Source organism: Crocodylus porosus, unplaced genomic scaffold, assembly GCF_001723895.1.
Source record: "Crocodylus porosus isolate Cpor-Errol unplaced genomic scaffold, CroPor_comp1, whole genome shotgun sequence".
NCBI classification, from domain to species: domain Eukaryota; kingdom Metazoa; phylum Chordata; order Crocodylia; family Crocodylidae; genus Crocodylus; species Crocodylus porosus.
The window spans coordinates 56,078,051-56,084,414 of record NW_017728907.1 but is presented as its reverse complement, the minus strand read 5'-3'; the positions used below and the strand labels follow the sequence as shown (position 1 = coordinate 56,084,414).

The 6,364-nt window shown below is 44.5% G+C and overlaps 1 long non-coding RNA gene across 1 annotated transcript in view; it reads right to left on the bottom strand.

Moving 5' to 3' along the window:
- Positions 1-6: 6 nt before the first annotated feature.
- LOC109307520 overlaps positions 7-6,364 on the bottom strand; it is a 75,900-nt gene continuing 69,542 nt past the window's right edge. Inside the window, exon 4 of the long non-coding RNA XR_002100283.1 lies at positions 7-215. This is a non-coding gene — a long non-coding RNA (uncharacterized LOC109307520). The remainder of the gene's footprint in view (positions 216-6,364) is intronic.

Here is a 6,364-nt window from a genome sequence, read left to right as displayed (position 1 = left end):
GATTGTAAACCGACTCCTACTAGACTACAAAATTAAACAGCTCAAAATATCATAGAGCTAATTGGTGCAGAGGGTCAAAACCCCAAAGGCTTCAGTCTAGTGTGGTTTAGGTCACAAATGAAGTGAAGCTGATGGTCTTGGAGTGGTGTTTTTCTGCTTTTCAATTTGGCAAACTTGGAAGCATCTGCTCAAGAGTGTCATCATAACATGTATCCCTATTGAGAAAGAAATGTAAGTTAATATGATAAAATGTCATGTTTGTTGCTTAGCAAGAACACAGTGTCTTTGATGTGCAATTTTGTCTGGTAAACAAATGCACACTGCGGTCTGAACAAACCGATCATTTCTGCAACAAGTTTCAGAAGCTGCATGGCAGATGCTCTGCTTTGTATTTCTTTCAACTTCCCTTTTCTGCCTACTCATCTATCTAATCACCTCACCAATCACTATGTCATTAGCCATATTGGAAAATATTCACAGCATTTGTATTCAGTGCCATAGCAATGAGGTCTGGCGCCTGGGGCAAAGCCCAGAGGCAGCTCGCCCTTGCCCTGAGCACAGATCCAGGGGGTAGATCACCCCCCGCTATGTTTGCATGGGGGTGCATGCAGCAGCAGGAGCTGCCCTTCCCCTGTCCCTGTGCCCCCCCAGATGAGCCACTCATGGCTCCATTCTGCATCCCGCCTCAGCTGGGCAGGGCCTGTTTGGCACCCCTTTGCTTTAGCGCCCGGGGCGGTCACCCTGCTCACCCCCACCCCTTGCTACAGCACTGTTTGTAATTATGGAAGATGATTGGACACATTATCCTTTGCACAAATCAACTCATGTACAAAGCTCTATAGACCAGGTTGGTTTTCTGCTCACCTGGTTTTTGGCTTATTTTTTATCACGTTGGTTCCTATATTTTCCAGCCCTGTGAGTGCTGCTTAAAGTATAAAAATTCCAACTTTAGCTCAGCAAAAGCAAAAGCAGAGGCAACCCCCACCCCAAACCCTAAACGCTTTTCAAACCCCACATGTTGCCTGAAGAAGATGGACATGCTAATATACACAAGTTAATAAATGAGTAACTCACTGGTTAGCAACTCTCTAGATTTGTTCCAGGCCCTGTGGATAAATCACTTCGGCACTCAGGGGCTCAGTTTTCACATCTGTAAGATGGGGTTTTGATACTTGTGGCCAACTTAAAGTATATTTAGGTAAATGGAAGTCAATGTAAGTGAACGGGAAAGAAATAGCTCAGGTGCTGGAAGGAAGTTCCTGAAGGCTTAAGATCTTACATATATACCAGGAACGTGCAGTATAGGAATGCAGGGCTGGAAAGGACCTCCTTGAACATCAAGTTCACCTTCCTGAAGTCTGCTTTTTACTTTATCATAGATGAAACATTATGATATCAGTCAAGGAGTCACTATTTTTTGAACGAATATTTGTTTTTCTCTGAAAATGTTCTGTTTTCTTGAATCAAGATCTGAAGATGTCAGGAGTGGGGAAACTGCGGCTGTCCAATGAAAAATATCAGACAAAACAATTTTCCAAAGGCAAAAAGGGTCCAGTGGAAAATTTGCTACTTGCACTCAGACTTCCCAGTACCACATACACTTGCAGCTCAAATGGCTAAGTCATCCCAATAAGACAGGAAACCGAAAAGCTTATGGTTCATTCTCCCATTTGACAGCTTTCCTCCCTTATGACTTAAGATTACAATTCAGGGAAGCCAATAGGTAAGAAATATTGCTCCTCGTGCTTAAAAATGGTGCAATGCATTAAAAAAATCCCACGTGCTTTTCACGTGATCTACTGCCTGTGCATTTCATAGAAAGCAATGCGTAAGGACAGACTGGATGCTAGAAGCAGTCTCTCCAAATGAAGGCAGGAGCAGTGCAGTTATGCAAAATATCCACTGCAGTGTCTTCTGCTGAAAGTCTAGGGAACTTTTTGCCACAATAAAGATGCAAGCTCTGTGAGGGGAAGAGTGCATTGAAAAGTGTGTCGGAGGACAGGTGAGTCCACCAGCAAGTCTCATAATCAGCATTCAGTCCCATTGTTGTTTCGGAGGCCCTGCCAGCAAAGCTATTAGCTGAGCAAGCCACAGCTCCAGCTGCCTCTGCTGGGAAGAAAACGATCCAAGGTTTGACATCTGGGTTCTGTAACAGCTGTAGTTACAAAGCTCTGACTCCGTTGCTGGAGGATACAGAGGGCCAGATGGAAAGAAAAGAAAGACCATTACTGCTGCCTGCAAAACCTGATGGTACAATCTGGTTGATGATGCAACACAGTGTGCATACTTCTGACCGTCTGTAATCTGCAGTATTACAGTTGCACCAGAAATGACACTGGGAGCTACTGGGAGCATCAAGGCTGGTGTAAAAGATGCCAAAGGCTTTGAGTCCACAACTCTGGCTCCCACATTTTCTCTAATGATTGGAAGATCAAATTCTCCCCGCTTCTGTGCTGAATGTCTGAAAACCAGAGCCAAGATATTTAGAAGTGAGTAGTGATTCTTGGGCTTTTCAGAAAAAGCTTAACCCCCACGCTCCCTCGGAAAATCTCCACTTTGTAATACTGCACAGGACAAGGACAGATGAAATGATTCAACTGCTTTGGAGGTGGATTTAGGGGAGGACTTACTGTAACTCAGCTGAATTTTGGTATAGCTTCATCATTTGTCTGTCCTATTTTTCAGGAAGTCGAAGAGAAACTGCAGTAAATTACCCCCTTTTTCATTCAAGGGCAGATTACTGTAGTTCTGTGCCACTTGCTATGGGATAGGCGCCTACAAACGGAAGAAATACAACAGGTCATCTGGGATATGCTCAGTTGATATGCCTCCTCCTTCCCCTGTCCTTTAAAATGATATAATTATTTATCCACACCCGTAGTTTTGGCACCCAGAATCACCAGGCTTCTCTCATATATATCTGAGGACATGCACACGCCCTTACACACTGACACACAAAAGGTCCCTCCCCATATTCCTACCTTGGGCTGAAATACTCATGAGTCCAACTTTTGCTTTCTGTGTCTAATAAAGTAACCTGTCAGCACAGTAAGCACTAAATGGAGCACATCTGTCACCCCCTTGACATCTGCAAGTCCTAAATACATACAACATTGAGCCTAAGGAACCACAAGAAGGAAAAAGCAGCTTGAAGAAACAGAGCTTGATCCAAACAGCTGTGCTCCATCCCTGAACACATCCAGTACAGAACAGGAAAATACCATACTCAGAACAATGCAGGATCAGTTGTTGACAAAACGGGATGGTTTGTGATCTAGTCTCATATGAGACATCTGATTTCTCATATACCGCTGACACCCAATTTGTGGCCTTGGCCAACAGCATCCTAACTCGTTTTATGCCACCAGGTTGCTTTGTCCCGCATCCTTCTAAGATTTCCAAAAAAGTGGAAGAGTCTGTGTTTGCATCTGATCTCAGAGACATAAATCTCTCCATCCATTCAATCTGACCTGCCCAAACTGGGATAACTGCACTATGGGGTTTCTTCTATTAAAGAGGTCTCTAAGCGACATCAAGGGCTTCACAGCAGATGTGATGATGCTTGTATCATCCCCATTACTAAAATCAGTGCAAAGGGGAGCATTAATATCCACGTGGATAATCCCAGCAATATATTAGCCCAAGCAGGAGGACCAAAGAGTTACGATATGCCGTAGCATTGTGCTATGGTGACATAGTGTCAGCGGGCACAAACTGTGATGCTGCAGCTCCATCACCTGGCAATGCGCACCCTCGGTGTAGCGCGTTACTACGGCAACATAGCGGCTAAAAGCTGTGTGCCACCATTACAGCACAGCACAGGCTGTTACCACACCAGCATTTAGTACTTCCAAACATATGATCAGTTCCAAAAAGAAGTATTAAATGATGGCACAGTAACAACGGTGCCATAGGGGCACGTGTAGATGTGCCTGCTGATCCCACTCATTCTGTGAGCAGTGTACTGAACTAGTAGGGGCCAACCTTTTTGGCAGGCATGCTACAAATTAAGCCCGATGCCCTCCCTGCGTACCAATCCAACCCGCTTCCCTTGACTGATCTGCTCATGAATGCCACGTACCTCCGGCAGCTGCGGGGGGCATGGTGACCCCTGGCAGGAGTGTGGTGGTGGTAAGTATGGAGGTCCCAAAGGCAGCTGCAGCACAGGCGGAGGCGGCGGGGGCAGGAGGGGTGGCGAGCTCCAACCAGTGGTCAGTTCCCACCTGCAGATGCCACCGGCAGCGTTGGCAATGGCCAGCCGCGGTCGCAGGCTGCCTGCAGATGCCATCAGTAGTGTCAGTGGTGCCCTTTCACCACCGCTCTCAGGGGATGCACATGCACCTGCGTTCACCCCCTATGCATCGCCGATGGATGTGCTCCTCTGCTTTCTGCTCCCTCCCTGACCTGCCACATGCCACATACAGAGCTTGCCCACTCCTGTATTAGACCTATTCTTCAGGGTAGAAACAGACACCGATATAATGGTTTTCATCTAGTTCGATCACCACTTGCTTCCCCCACCACCTCGGTAGGGATCTCAAATGCTCACCTGAATCCCTCGGATCTCAAAAAGAAAGAGATTTTCCTTGAGATTTGCAGTTTTTCTGGTTACCACTTAGGCTAATAAAGGCCAGAGAAGAGCTGTCCTCAAGACATTCCTGCTTCATATCCCAGCTGGCACCAGAAAGAGCAGAGGTGAGTGATGATGACTCACAAATGGAGAAACATGCTAAATTTACCTTTTAAGACATTAGAAATAGAAACGATTAGATTTTGTGTTTCAGTGGAAGTTTCGGGTCAGTCCTTAGTGAAGGATTTGATTCCCCAGTTCTTAAGGAGAAGAAACATTTTGTTGTCATTTACAAGAAAACCTTTCTGAAGCTGGGATTGCAATTTGCAGCCCTCGATTTTCTTGTACTTTTTTTGGCTTGACTATAATTTTAACGCAGGTCATTTTGATTTTTAAATTAGTAAAGGAACCCAGGATGAATTTGAGACTCCCCAGTTAGTAAGGCCTGTCTGACCCTGTAAATAACCTTTCCAGTTTAAAAGGCTTTAATAGCTTGCCTATTAGCTTTGCTTCTGGGAAACTGTCCCTAGGCAAAACCGGCATAGAAACATAACACCAGTAATACAGTTTCCATCCTTCTTTTATCTAGGTTGTTTTAAATTAATTGCCACTCAGCCATCAGCAAAAACATGGAAGGAAGATAAAAATAAAGGACACTGGGAATGCCAGTTAAGTGCAGGTTGTTTTCATCCTTTACCAACACTTCTTGGCGTAGATTAATTAGGTGTTGGGAGATGTTAAGAATTGTTAAGACAAACCTGCTGCCTGATTGTTTAATCTGTTGGGTTTAAATCAGGAAAATAGATCACTTTTTTATTAGAAAAAGGCTGCTTATAGTGCATGCAGCAGTGGATAGTTTTAAATGTAGAGAACGCTTCACAGCCCACCACCAAAGCCCCAGAGAGCCCAGGGATTTTCAGTCACTTGCATAGTTGGTGTTTGTGTTTGTTTTACTGTTGCAGAGAAAAAAATAAAACAACCCCTGGCAATAAACACAGATTTTTTAAAGGAAAAGCAGTGGTGAATCTTAGAATAATGTTGGTTTAACAGAATGGACTATTTAGGGCAATGAAGGCAGAGAGAAAGCCCAAAGCCCAGACAAACTTGCATTAGGAACTGAACTAACATAGGCCTCCTGAACAATATCTAGGACCATTTTATCCGATGCACCTCTACGCTGTAACTAAGCTTTGCTTATTCCTTGGGTGGTCACAGGAGGCTGCTTTTGCCGTGTTATCTCACTAGTAGAAGGGTTTTCATTTGACTTTTATGAGCATTTGACCCACATTCCTTGATAATTAAAAAATCCCCCAACCTATTTTGCACCCAATTAACTGTTGCAGCATCTTGTAATGTTTTGCACCCTATTAACTGTTGCAGCATCTGTAATGCAACTAAGGAGCAAAGTCTGCTGTATGCAACCTAGGAGCCTAGAAGGAGATACAGGACATATCTTTGCCACCATGACTGTAACAGCACCAAGCCAGGACACCACGCTAGCCTTCTGGGGTCTTCTACAATGATAGTGCTGATGTACCAATGAATCACAAAGACAGGGACACGTGCTATGGGGAGGGAGGGTCAAACCACAGTTTTCAAGCTCCCAGTTTAAATATGGCTCTTTAAAGACATTTGATAAAGAAATATTATTTGAGTGTTTCTCAAAATATTGTGTGTTCTATGGCTCCCAGCCATGTCAGGATTTTGATTTGCAACTAGAGGGTTTAGGAAGTGCAACCTCTGACATAGAAGATATGGCCAAGCCCCTGTCTCCGAAAGGCATGTCCTGTTATG